The sequence below is a fragment of the Melanotaenia boesemani genome, chromosome 2, assembly GCF_017639745.1.
Source record: "Melanotaenia boesemani isolate fMelBoe1 chromosome 2, fMelBoe1.pri, whole genome shotgun sequence".
NCBI lineage: Eukaryota > Metazoa > Chordata > Actinopteri > Atheriniformes > Melanotaeniidae > Melanotaenia > Melanotaenia boesemani.
In genome coordinates, this window is record NC_055683.1 from 34,053,463 (window position 1) to 34,067,914 (window position 14,452).

The 14,452-nt window shown below is 37.2% G+C and overlaps 1 protein-coding gene across 1 annotated transcript in view; it reads left to right on the top strand.

The window, feature by feature from the left end:
- The window catches only part of lrrc4ba (leucine rich repeat containing 4Ba), a 36,583-nt gene that overhangs the window by 10,873 nt on the left and 11,258 nt on the right, over positions 1 to 14,452 (top strand). The gene's annotated exons all lie outside the window — the stretch shown is intronic.

Here is a 14,452-nt window from a genome sequence, read left to right on the forward strand (position 1 = left end):
ATATATATTTTTTTTTCCCCCACATTCACACTGCATCCGTGTAATGTATTTGGATATTTTAGGCAAAAGTTGACAGTCAAAGTTAAACTAAATGGAGCTGACAAACACATCTGTTTATGGAGAATTTAGTCGACAGGAGGAGGCTCCTGAACACTGCCTGCTAAGGGCTAACTGAATCCTAACGCAATATAATTAGCAAGAGAGGTTAGAAAGGTGAAAGAAGTGATTTGCTTTTGACTTTTGAGATTGATTCTGTTTACTTCCTGAGGATTAATAAGACCAAATTTCTGTGATCAATGTTACAGTTAAACACACAATATGTCAGGATGCAGATGCATACAGTCCCACAGTTTTCTGTGCAGATACTCTTCTCTTCTTCATCATGCTCCAGGCATATTTCATCTGCAATAAGAAAGAGACATACTGGAAATTCCTCTGTCTCTCCCCCTTTCTCTTACAATACAACATGCCAGCCACTAAATGATATCAGTTATCAGACACAGATTGCATCAAAAGGAAAGCTGATTCAAATATGTCTCTAAATAAACCTATAATTGCTGGTAAAATTACTATCCGGGAGAAAAAAATCAATGGTGACTACAGTTGTTGAGTTTTCACCTGATTCTGGTAGTGCACTGCTGTCCTTAAGTCCCTGTCAATGGGGGGGCTGGTGGGGGATCCACCAGCTGTACTAACATCTTACAACTACTTACATGTATGAATATTTCAATCACCTGGGGGCTCCATCCCCTGGGAGCCAGAAATGAATCAGGTATAACTTAAGCTACACAAAGGGCATTTGTATGCTATTAGTCACACTGCTTAAAGTGTGTGTGTGTGTGTGTGTGTGTGTGTGTGTGGGCAAGTGACGTCAGGACTTCATTCATCGGCGAGGCCAGTGCTCATCCAACTTTCTTTCAGTGCTGGGAGTGGAAGGGTAAACACAGCGCAGGAGGCTGGCAGAAGACACAGAGGGAAGGAAGTTGTGGAGTGCGGGGCTTCCTCTCTCTCATCCAGCACAATAGGACACAGCGGCATACCCCCCAACCCCCCCCATCCAAATTGCGCCCCCACTAACAACTATTCACGATTACTTGCTGTCACAGCCCCATATTCCCATCCCCACCCCCCTTTCATGATCATTAAAAAAAGAAAATCCTTTGTGTGACTTGACTTCTTCTGCAGAATATGTATTTTTTCCTTTGTTGTTTCCAAATAATCAGGGCTTCTGTTTTGTGATGCTGAATTTCCCTTTTTCATTTTTTAAAAAGCCCCCCCAGTCTTTCATCCTAGAGTCAATTTTGCCTGGTGGTTAGTCAAATGCTTTAAATGTGTATAAGTGCCTGTGAAGAGTGTAAGCTTTAAGTGTGATAGACTACCCTGGGACCAGAATGGAGCTGGGAGTGAAGGATAAAATAAGGCTAGATGAACGGGCTGGGCTAAAAATTAATGCTAGTCGGTAGCAGACTGTGGAAGGTCTGGATGGGATTATAATGGGCTGATTATACTAAAACTGTCTCTATGGCAGGATTACAATTTGACATGACTACTGTAGAATGATGAAACAAAATAGATGTGTTTCCTTATATGTCTTTTCTAAATTTGGTAACCTTTTTTTAGCCCAGGTGGCCTTTCTTCTGCATACGGTACACTTTTACATGAGTTGCAGATGTGCCAAACAATATAATGCAGGATAATAAATTAAACTTTAGGGGTTGTTTTATGTTTAGCAGCTGACATTGAGGGTAATCATATTTATACCATCCTAAATGTGTTTCCTCCATATGAGCTGTGCAACAAGGAGCTCATACTTGCGATTAAAAAGTTCTGCAAAGGCCTGGAGCAATTAACATCTGGGAAAGTGCAAGACCTCACGGCAGCCCCTCACTTGATTGTACGGTGGTCTGTCATATTCTTTTCTAATAAGAAGCAGTGAGATGAAACTGATTTGGTTTGGCACTTTTTGTTCACATGCAGTTCACTGGAGAGGCCAGCATCCATGGACTTCTGAATATCCTTATGAAATTATGACTGAGCTGATCTGGTATTAAAAGGACATTTGTCTGCTGGTTGGATCACATTTAAATAACACTAAAACTGCCACAGCTCCCCTGGTAGACAGTGAGATGTTGCTTTGGAAACTTTGGAAAAGTTAGAAGACTGCATTTTTTTCTTCTCTAGTCTTAAATCTCAAAGTTGTATTCTTTAGATGACAGCTTTTTGTTGGTTTGGACCAACTTCCTGTAAAGTTTTTCCTAAAACATTTTATTTTAAACATAAGAACATAATTTCAAAAGTTAGAGTCCCCACTCTCATGCAGAATAGTTTAGCTTGTTGTCTGACTTGCTCACAAGCACATACATGAAGACTCAGTTTGTTAGAGGTGGCTGCACATCAATAAATGACATAAAGGTTAATGTAAAACAAAGACATGTTAGTTTGCTTTTACCATTTACTGCCATTAAACACATTTCATCATTTTGGCCAGACTGCTTCTTTTTTTTCCCACTCCATTGACTCACAGTTGATACAGAACAGCCGCTTCTTTTATGCATGTCTGTTTGTGGAGGCAGGAAGTCTGGCCAAGTAAAAATCATCTGAACTAACTGAATTTCTTCAAATTTAAATATATATATATATATATACTGTATATATATTCTGTTTATGATCTGGGATACCTAGCTAGGTGAAAAAGTCAAATTTCTTTTGACAAAATTTACTTTTTTTTTTTTTTTTCCTGTTGCCACAATTTTTGACTGATTTAAGAACTAACTCATGTTTTGGAAGGATTTACTGACTGACAGTCCAGTAGATTTGCTCCAGTAAAAGGAGAAAATCTGCTTCTAATCTGGTATTAAGTGATGTGAAAAAATGTCAGTGTAACAGAGCATGAGCTATGGACTAATCTCTTTATCGTTATTAAGAAAAATTCAAATTGATTTAAAATATATTTTAAGTCCACATAATAACACTGATTTTGAGAACATCTTATTTTAAAACCAAAATATAATATTATTATTATTATTGTTATTATTATTATTATTATTATTATTATTATTATTATTATTATTATTATTAATAATAATAATAATAATTAAAAGAGGATAAATTTGAATCCTTTAAACTGGGAATCTTTTTAAAGTGGTTGATAATCTGAGACTGATGTAATATACAATATATTTTAAATGGGCAGCATGTAACAAAAGCAAATGTAAATAAAAGAAAATAATATCTATATCTAATGAAATCTGCTTCTGTTGGTATCCAATCACATTACTAAAATAAAATAAAATAATTTGTTTTTATTCTCTTAGAATGAATAATTTATATATCTACTTACCTCAGGATGGACAAAGAACTCTGTGACCACCTTTGTTTGATAGGTGTTAGAGCAGCGTTTGGAATAATTAACACTTTAAAAAAACAGGACACATAGAAGAAGACTACGCATGTATACAATTTAAAAATAGTCCATCAGGCACCCCTAACGACGGCTAATTCAGCATCCATCTTGCATCCCATCTGCAGCCTCCTCTTTAGTCAGTAAAAGTTGGTCCAACGTTGACTCTTGTCTTATCCCTTTCTCTGTCCCTTTCTCTCTATCTTTTCCTTCTTACTCTGCTAATGTCCTCTTACGTTTTTTGATGAATAAGCCACGGCGCACATTTAAACCATGTGTTGATATCCACTTGCTGACATGTGATGCTGTGTGTGAAGTGAAACTCAGCTGTAACATGACGCAGTGTCCCAAAAGCAAAAATTGTGAAATCCAATTTCTCAGCCTTGGGATGCTGCTGGGATAAAACAGCTCCATTAATGTATATAATAACGCCACTTCACCATCAACTCAAGTCAGAAACAATTATTTTAGTGTCAGAAAATTACACAGTGCTACTTTAAAAGTACCATAGAAGAAGACTGTATGTATTTACAACGTTTTGAAATAATTGCCTGTAGCACAGTTATTGCGGCACCTGAGGCCACTGGATCCACTTATAGATGAAAACTTGTTTGTTTCTGGAAGAATTTTGGCCACTGACGGCCACCGTCCATTCCCTGTACTGTGCTTGGCTTTTGAAGTCATTTCTGTTCCCATCTTTTCCGCTAGATGCCAGTAATTCTTACACACTGTACCTTCTTCAGTTTGTCAAAGTCATGCACAGATCTTAAGTTCCTCTCATGAGACACTGAGTTCAGTTAAATATGTCTCTAATGTAACTATATCACCAATAAACATATTTCAGGGCTATGGACTAACTTTTTTTACAAGGAGCACAGTGGCCCCTAACTTAAATTTTTAGGAGCGCAAGCAGAAAGTTTAGGGGCGCACACTAAAATCACCTTGCATAGCAAATATTCACATTTCCTCTCATTTTCACTGTGTTAGTGATAAATACTTGAACAACAAATTCAGAAATTACAATGTCACAATTTTACAATTCACATGTTTTTGCAGTTGACATGACATTAAAAAAACACACATCTTACTGGCTGCACTAATATAAAACAAGCAGACGTAGAACTTGTCAAATCAAATCAGATTTGATTATTTGATTTTCACTTTGTAATAGAAGCAGAATGGCAACTTTGTCACCATCATCCCCCATAGGGCTGATATGACTTCTCCATGTAGTTCCTGGCAATAAACAGCTTCAGGGACTGATACTCCTCTCCAGGCACTGTTCCCAACTCCCCTGTAAGAAAAGTAGCTATTGGCTGTCCTAGAAGTCGCTAATTAGGATAATCAGCCTAGTACATATAGTTGTAATGGATGCTGCCATAAAGAGGGATGTAGTTGGAAGAAATTTATAAAAAGACAACCTAAAAATGACTAGAACAGCAAAATAAATAAATTAAATTAAAAAAAAAAAATAATAATTCTGTCAATATTTTCTTTATTTTTTAGTTCAGAGATGAACATCGTCTGCTCTGAATACAGCTGGGCGCTGCCGCTGCTCCGAGAAGACCAAGCCTCGTATGAGTGCTTTTGGACGGGGGAGGGGTCTGCGCAGTACCCACTTCTCATTGGGAAGAATAAACTAGTCAAGTCAGTCTCCAAAAGTCTCCAATAATACCAGAAAACGTCGCTAGACTTGTCGTTAGTCATTTTAAGAAAAAGAAACGCTAGAGGGGTCTGAAAACTCGCTAAATATAGCGACAAAGTCACTAAGTTGGCAACACTGAGGAATAATAAATTTCCCCAAGACCCGTCTGTTTTCAACCAATTAGCCAATCACAGTGGTCGGCCCGCTCACGTGCACATTGGCTGTCGTCTTCTTCGTTGGTGTTCGTCTCCTTTTCTTGTATTGAAGTTAGTTTGAGTCGGCAAACCAGCAGCAGCTAATTTGCGCATTACTGTGAACTACTGGACTGAAGAGGGACGTAGAAGTTTGTTAGCGACAAAATACATTCAGTTATAATTGCTACAAGAGAAAGACCAGCAAATGTATTGGTCACCATTGCGCAAGTAGCTGAAAAATTCACTTACACTGTCTCACATTTTAGTCACAAAATGCTACCATTTAGTCGCAGTCTAAAGTACTGTATTTGCTTATAGGCCTGCTGATGGTTACTTTTACACCTCAAACTTGGCGAGGCAGTAATTTACAGGATGAAGAAAAAAAAACTTTAAAAAAATATTACATGGGAACAGTTGGTGAAACAGTTAAACATATTATACTCTTGAAAATATTTAATATTTGCAGACCATGCAAACTCTTGTTTCTAATTCTTATTGCAATATGTTGACTTAGGTTTCTGCAATGTCTTGGATGCCTGGGAACGCTCTCCAAAACGATACACAAACACATCTCATTTCCTCGTGTGTGTGTGTGTGTGTGTGTGTGTGTCTGTACATTTTTTTTTTTTTTTTTTTTTTTTTTTTTTTTTGCTAACTAGAAACCCATTCATTCCCGCGGGAATCCACATAACTTCAGTATGGTATGCGAAACTCTGCCGTTTACTTTTCCCCCCTCAGGAATGTGCATAGTGTATGTGATTTATTTATTGGCATAGTTTTTAAATATAAACTACACCCTATGACAGAAAATTGAATGAACAGAGTAGCTAACAGGCTAACAAAGCTAACAAGCTAAACAAAGTGGATACAGTTAACACTATCTGCATGTACAGTTAAAACTGCTTCTGAATTTACTTGGATGAAATCTTTCTGTTTTAGGGGGCTTAAGGTGTGAAACATGCATACGTACCACATAAAAAGACATATAGAAGGGAGCTATGGGGTTAGTTGTAGGACGATTTGATGACACTTAATGAAGTACAATGAAATGTGGTGAAGAAATGTCTTCCTGGAGAAATTGTTATTTTTTTCTTTTTTAACTTTTTTTGTTATTATTGTCAGTGATTTTCTTTTGGGCAGAGTTACTTCCTGTACTTTTGTACTTTGCAATTACTCGAAGAAGCCTCTGACTGAACACTGTTGTTTCCTCACTGTATTGCGTAGAAGGTGTAAATAAATGTTCAACAGCCTTTTCTTCTTGATCTTGATTCGTGAAAGATAATATGGTTGAAAACTCACAGCAAACAGTTCAGTGTGCTACGTGCAGATCTTTCCTTTTACTTTGATATGTTTGAAAAACACTTCAGGACCTCCTCCTTTTAGCTTCCAGCTAAGTTGTTGGCTAACGTCACATTTCCCATAAGGACAGTTGAAATGAAAAATTAAATGAAAAATACTTTATTAATTTATTAATCCCACAGAGAAATTGCAGTGTTGTTAGTTTTTTTTTTTTTTAACAAAAGATGTGAAGAATCATCCATTATTTTCATTTTGTTCTTCACTTCATTATTTTTTTTACATCCTCCAGTTAGAAAATGATTTGAATTTCCTGCTCTTTTCTCTCTGCCTTTGCTACTGTCCTGCACTTGTTTCCTCTTCAACTTGTGTGGGATCTGTTTGTTACGTTGCTCATTTATTTGGTTTTGGAGAGCTAAATCAGTTGATCATGCTAGTCAACAGCTTTTCAGTTGCCATAGGTACTCATTATTACCCAGCGGTACATTCTAGAAAGGTACTAAGATTACTAATATTACACAGTTTTGCCATTACACACACACACACACACACACACACACACATATATATATATATATATGTGTGTGTGTGTGTGTGTTTAGAATAGAGTTTTAAATTAGCTAAAATCTGTGGAATTTTACTTTTGGTGTCTACAGTAAATTTGTGTATGAAGCTGGATGGTCCATGCTTCCTGAAAATTTACTTCAAAAGAACCTCCAAAGATAGAAAAAGAAAAGAACCCCCCCCCCCCTCCACTGCTGGCATTGCCTCAAGGTGCCAAGACTATGTCAGTTTGTAAGGAGACATCCACTTCGTGTTGTTGGCATTCATACTGCAGCAAGAGACAAAAGGGATTGCAGGAAACAAGACAGGAAATGGCTCTGGGTTTTTACTCTCGCCCTCTTCATCACCCCTACACCAACTCACTGCCTGTTGTAAGCAATTAGGCCACAAGCATTATTTCTGTTTACAACTCTTGTGCTACAAATTCTGCAAGATTGTTCCTGAATCGTTTTTTATTGCTGTGTGTTATGTGGACTCTTACTGCTGATATTGATGCTGTTGAGATAGAAGGAGCCAGTTTCCCCAATAATAAAATATTTATTTATTTTTTTTGTTTTTATTGCTCTGAAGCAGCAGTTATGGTCCAACACTGGTCACCAAAATGAAGTATTATAACACAAAATAACTAAATATTTAGCTGTTTGATGGGAAATATGGCTATTAAATTTAATTCAGATTAAGAGATTCAGACAGTGTTGCTGATCAATGCTGATATTGATCAGTAAAACCTTATGATATTTATCTTCTTAGACGTGGACCACAGCTAACTGAATTTTAATTAAATGTAAATTGATTAAATTGATTGAGTAAATTGACTGAATCAGCAGCTGCCATTATACGAACTGTCCCTGATATAGCATTATGATCTGAGCAGATGTGGCGCAGTAACATAAAGGTGCTCCCTGCTGTTAGGAGCAAAGAAAATAAAAAAAACTAAAAAAATCAGTTTTAGGTCATTATTTTAAATTACTTCCTTGTCTCAGAAATTGAGGTGTGTGAGAGCAGATTTTCTGCTGTCCTAAAGCCTCACAGGCACAACCCTGACTGTTGAGATGTCACCACGATCAAGAAAGGTCATGACTCCATTCCCACCGCACACAACCGACATGATGAGCTCTCCTTTTTTCCCCCCTCTTTTTTTTTTTTTTTTTTTTTTTTTTCATGAGGCTGCGTGAGCTGCCATCTTGGTGTGTGCCGAGTCATTATTGATGGGCCTCCATGCTGATGTGCAGACTGGATACTGGAGAGAAGGAGTGTGCTCCTGTCTGTTCGACTCACTGCTTGTTTGATTCTCTACTCCGACTGAATCTTGCCTCTTGATTCTTGTGTAAGTTCTAGTCATTTCCATCCAACAATCTGCTGCACTGCCCATCCATGATCAGTATACTCGACTGATGAGTACTTGCTTTTAGTGGTGTGCTGCTTTGCTTCTTTTTCAAACCATTTGATCTTATGTTATTAGTTCTACATATAAGAATACATATAGATAAGTAAAATTAGCTGTTATTGTTACTTAAACTTAAAATCCTAAAGTAGCTTTTTATGGAACAGATGTCACAGCATCCATCATCGCAGCAAGAATTAAAAACATGAGGATTCAATCCTAAAGAGCCTTTGATTAGTCAAGCATTAAAAATGTATTGTGGGCAACCAAGCATTGCTTATACATACAAAACTTTATTTATTTATTGTTCTTGTCAAGATCTTACATAAATTAAATGTGTAATTACTTGGAGAAGTATGTGTGAAATAATACACAAGGCATGTGAGATTTTTTATTCGGAGGAGCTTTTAATAGTCTTGAATTTTACATTTTAATACATAAAATGCTGTGTGGAAATGTTTTATTTAAGTATGAAAACAGTGTCTTACTTGTTTCAGCTAATTTTCCAGGTCTTCACTGACTTCATGCTTCTCATTTGGAAAATCTTATTAGTAGACTCCTAATACATGCTGCTTATAGTCCACTGCATTGAGCATCACATCTGTTTTAGTTTAATACTACTGTGAGAAGAAGATCTGGTTTCACAAGGAAAGGGAATAATAACTGTTTTCTTCATTAACTTGTGCAGAAAACTTAATCATGATCAATGATTAAAATATTTAGATAAATTACTTAAATATAATTTCACATCCTACCTAAATTTCCTGTTGTAGATTTGTGAATATGCAGGTTAGTCCCTCACTCACTGTGCATCCTCAGATGCAGAGCTTGGGGCTTCTGCAGAGTATCTTAGCTGTTCCTAAGGTGGATGTTTTCTAGACAGAGATCTCTGCTGTTAAAGCCACTCTACCAGTTTGAAAGTCACAGATGTTTCTGTATATATTTCCAGCTAACTGGTTATGAAGCTCCATGTGTGTCGTACCTGCCTTCATCTTTACATGTGCTGGACCATCTGAGAAGCCTCTTTGCACAACATGCACCTGAGGTCTTGTCCGTTGTGGTAGACCTTGACCTTTATTGCTTTTGTGCTTAGTGGCTGTTTTGGTGTGGCGTCAATCAGTATCTCTGTGCTGTCTTCCAGAACAACCTTCTCCAGCCACTGATAGGACTTCTTGATGTTCACCATTTTAATTTGTTGGTACATGCCATGCAGGGGCTTAACCTTCCATGATTGTTCCACCTGTTGGCTTTCAGCTGCCTGAGGTATTCACTTAGCAGTTCATCTCTGGGGGCTTTATATTATGTCCTGTGTGGCTCTGACTCTCACTAGAGCCTGACCTCCGTTTTTCTGCTCCGTGTTCTGGGTGCTGGATTTGAGGTGAGATATCTTGATATGAGAGGCTTCCATAAACTTTTCATTGGGCCTGCATTTGTAAGCAAAAGTATTGAAGTTACAGCTGAGATCTTTACATTTTCATTATTAAAGCTCAGTCTTTAAGAATCTGTTTGGTCAAAACTGAATGTGCATGTTGGCCAGATTTGATTGCTTGGCTTGCAATGTACTCAAACATCCCAAGAGTCTGATTGACAGAGAAAAACATGAGTAGGAGGCTGATTTAGAAAATAGGCACTTTCTTGAAAAGTTGAAGACACACAAACTGATATATTTGATATTTTTCACATCCATCAAAAGTTTCTTAACAAACCGTTTAACTTCCTACTGCATTCACAGCTTTACAGGAAAAATTACCTTCACCTTTGCATTTGGAATTTTGTAGCTACTTGAGATGTGGATAAATAAAACTGTACCATCATCAGCTAGGCATTAACATAACAAAAAATCTTAATGCAGCCTGATGCAAAGCTGCCTCGTGGCTTTTGAAGTGTTGATGTCATTCACACTTTGGTTTAGGCCACTTGTACATTAGTGTATAGGGTACTAATGAGGAAGGACGGGAAGGAGGAGAAGGGTTGATGTGGAATTGGTGGGATACAGCTGGACGGAATGGGAGACTGTGGTGAATAGGTAACCATGGTAACTGCTGGCTAAGATTTGAATGCAGAGAGAGGAATGAGAGAGCAAAAGTGGGGGAGTCAGTGTGTTGGGGAAGTTGCAGTTTGTTTGAGTTCAGTGGGAAAAGAAAGAGTTTGGGCTAAGGGTTAATATGCATCTTTGTTGCAGGTTAATCTTTCATCAAACTACAAGGTCAGCGCAGCATTTAACCCCCCCACAACAAGGTACTACAGTGTTCCAAAAGGGGGGCAAAGGATGGAGGTCTGAGATATAAAGGAGGAAGAATGTGTAAAAGTGCTACTTAGAGCAGATGGGATGAGCTTGCAAAAGAGTTCCCAAAGAGGAAGAGCGTTTCCACTTTTGTGGAAGGACATAGGAGCAGGAAGATCTTTGGAGAAATAAAGGAAGAAAAGAGGATATGGAGGAAAGGTTACAGGTGTTGTAACATGTGGCAGCAGTGAGGGAGAATACAATCAACCCAGCTCTAACTAGCTGTCAGCTCCAACTAGTCTCAGTCTCCTCTATGGACTCTCGCCCCTTCCCACCCTAACATATCAGCTACCATTTTAACCTCAGCCAGCACCAACTCTCTTTTCATCTGTTTTTTTTTTTTTTTTACACTTTTCCGCTCCGGTCAGATGCTGTCTACCTGAAATAGCTCTGGCACTTAAACCTAGCTGGTGAGAGACAAAAGGTGGCTGGGAATTACAATACATAAAAAGGTGACAACAGGTCCAAAAATAACTCAGAGTAGCTCTTTCTCCATCAGCGCTGACAAGGCTGCATGTCAGGATACAGATGATGAGCAGTTGCAGGAGCTGCAGGAGCTGCAAAAGCGGCAGGAGCTGCTGATTGTTGCAAAGCTGCCTGCCGTCACTCCTGCTGCTGCCCTGCTCTCCCTGACCAGAGACGCTGCCACCAGTATGATTTACCGTGGTGTCCTTGTGTGTGTTTTAATGTCATTGAACTTCAGTGTACGCATTATTGATCAATATTGCCCCACCAATCCAAGCCCTCTTCTCTTCCCACTCCCCCTGCAACACATGAGAAACCTCCCTTCATCCCTCTCTCTTTCTCCACCTGTTTCATATTCCCCCATCTGTATTGCCTTTTACCTCCTTCTCTGTTTTAAATGCGCCTCTGTGTTGTTATCCCCCTCCCTCCATCTCTGTCTGCTTTATATTCATCTCTCTATTGAGCCTCCCTCCTCTCTCCTCCTCTCTCTCTCTTTCTCTCTCTCTTATGGAGTGAGAGATTATTAATATTAATGTCTCTTCTTTTCTCTTCTTCTATTTTCCACTCTTCCACTTCTTTTTTTCTCATCTTTTTCTACAACTGATCTCTTTTCTGCAATTCTCACTATTTATACCTCTCTAGGTCTTTATCCCTTTCACTCAGCCTTCCCTCCATCTGTCTCCATCTCTATCTCTTTCTTCCTGCCTGTCTCTCTTTCTCCGGCCCTCTCTCCACAGCTGTTCAGTATTCATCTATTACTGTAGTGTTGATAATTCCCTTCTCTGCCTGCAGCCATACAGTCATCTATCAGATTAATAATCCTTCTCTCCTTATTCTGTTCCCCCTTCACCCCCACACAAAAACCCTCTTTTCTAACTGTGCCAAGTGAGGATGCTTAGCGTGTCCAATGAGTTTGCGTGTTCAAGTCCCATCATTACAAGCATCATCATTAATAACCGTGTCTAGATTGCTAGATGCCCTTATTTAAGGTTATTTAAGTCTAAATAACCTGCAGAGGGGAACAGAGGGTCTCTGCCTTTGCAGGCTGGTGGAGTCTGACTTGACCGGCCATCTATTAGTGCTAATGTAGACTGCACCATTCGCCATATTCTCCAGCCCCTCGAGCATACAACACTACGCACAAGAATAGAATTTGCATTTCAGTCCCACCTTGGTGTCTATGCAACTTAAAAAAATAAAAAAAAGTAGTATTGCTTACTGGATTTGGCTGCTTATTGTTTTCATGGTTTGGGCTATTGATAAGTATGTGTTTAGTAATAAGTGGTGTGTTTAGCAAGTTCATACATCAATATATTATTTTCAAATGAATTGTTATACGTTGTAATTAGTGTTAATAAATAAGACCCTGGCAGAATTTCCTGGAAGCCTCTACCTCACACTAGTGGCGTTATTAACGACTCTCAACATGAAAAGCAAATGTCTCAGAAACCTGCTGCTCCCTGTGACAGTAGCCTACTTGATTCTGACTGACTTGTTTTTTTCCAAGGACAGATTTCCTGTAAAATCCAATGTTATTTCCCACACTGTAAATGTTAGATTTGAAATATTTCTATTTGATCAGTAATGTTCTGCTTAAACCATTTGCTAGAGCAAATTTTAATGATCGTATTTGATTCAAAGTTTGTGGAAGTAAATTAGCCTTTTATTGTTATGCAGGCCTGAAGCAAAAAGTATTTTTTATGCCACATGCCAGATTTTTAATCTTTGATTTAAAGTGATAAACAGTTTGTTTAAAAGACAAGTTTTCTTTTTATAATAATAATAATAATAATAAACAGATAAGCCTTCTTATCATTGGCCCAAGGAATTCAGAGAATACAAACAATCTGTTTAATTTTACTTTTTATTTATTTTTGTATTTTATTTTATTTGCATCAAATCACTTCTGGCTTTTGTACATTTTATTTCTTGTTATCTAGTTATTCTATTTCATTTATTTATTTGCTTTAATTTACTCTTATTCAAGTAGTTATTTCTATATTATTTAATTGTTATTAATCCTTATTTCTTGTTATTCATTTATTTTATGTGAAACTAAACTGACATTTTCCATCTATTTATTTGATTATTTATTTTAGAATTAAATAAATGAAATAAATTTAGGCATTGGGGGGTTAATACAGACCATGATAGTATATTTTTGTATCTGTTTCATTTAGTTCAGGTACAAAAACTACTGTTGTTATGGTTCATAAAATTTTTGAGTTTGGCATCCATCCATCCATCCATCCTGATTCATTTACTTTATTATAAACATTTCACAAACATCCCATATTTTTATTATTCATTGATATTTTTTTTATTTGCATCAGTTTTTTAAAGTGTTTCCAGTTTTTATTGGCAGATTTACAAGCCAAACTAGTTTAAATAACTAAATCGGTTGTCCAATATGTGACAACGTAGGATGGAAACAAAACACATGACGCTTTATATAAACACACAGAGGGCTGTTAGCAGAGCTTTTCAACATCTACGTCACTAAAATATTAACTGTTCAAAACTTATCACTTATAGTTCCTTCTATGTTCTCTGCCACTAAGCTTTCCATTATTTTCATAGTGTTTATCATGAAATCATCATGTTTCTGTTTGAGTTTTGATTGCTTCATTTTGTATTTTTTTTATTTTTTATTGACTTCAGCCCATTTTTAGCTTTTCTTCTAACTGGAAAAAAAAACCAGCAATTAACATTCACATAAAAATAGTGTTATTTATTTATTCAGATTTTCCTCAGATTTTCTTATAAGTTAGTTGCATTGACAGGAGGAGGAAGCTCCTCCTGTAAAACACATCACATTAAAACACATTACACAATGTTTTGCACATACACCATATGTTGAAATATAAAGTTTGGACCGGACTGTGTCTACAGTTGATTTAATAAGACATAAAGAGCAGAAATGGCATTTAACAGTAATTTTTAGCACAAATTTAACAATGTTTTATGTGGTGTAGCGATACTGTATTTTCATTCAGGATCGGGTATTTTTCTGACTTTTAGAATCTAAAATCCAACTTACTAGATTATATGAACACAGTTACTAGAAATTTGCCTAATTTGGGTTTGTTTTAACTGGACTGAATTTGTATCTCTGAAAGTTTCTGGAGAAACTTGACTTGAAGTGACTTGAAGTTAAATTTAACAACTTCAACAGTGGTTTGCTTTTCCTGAACCTGAGATTGTTGCTGCTTAGGGCCTC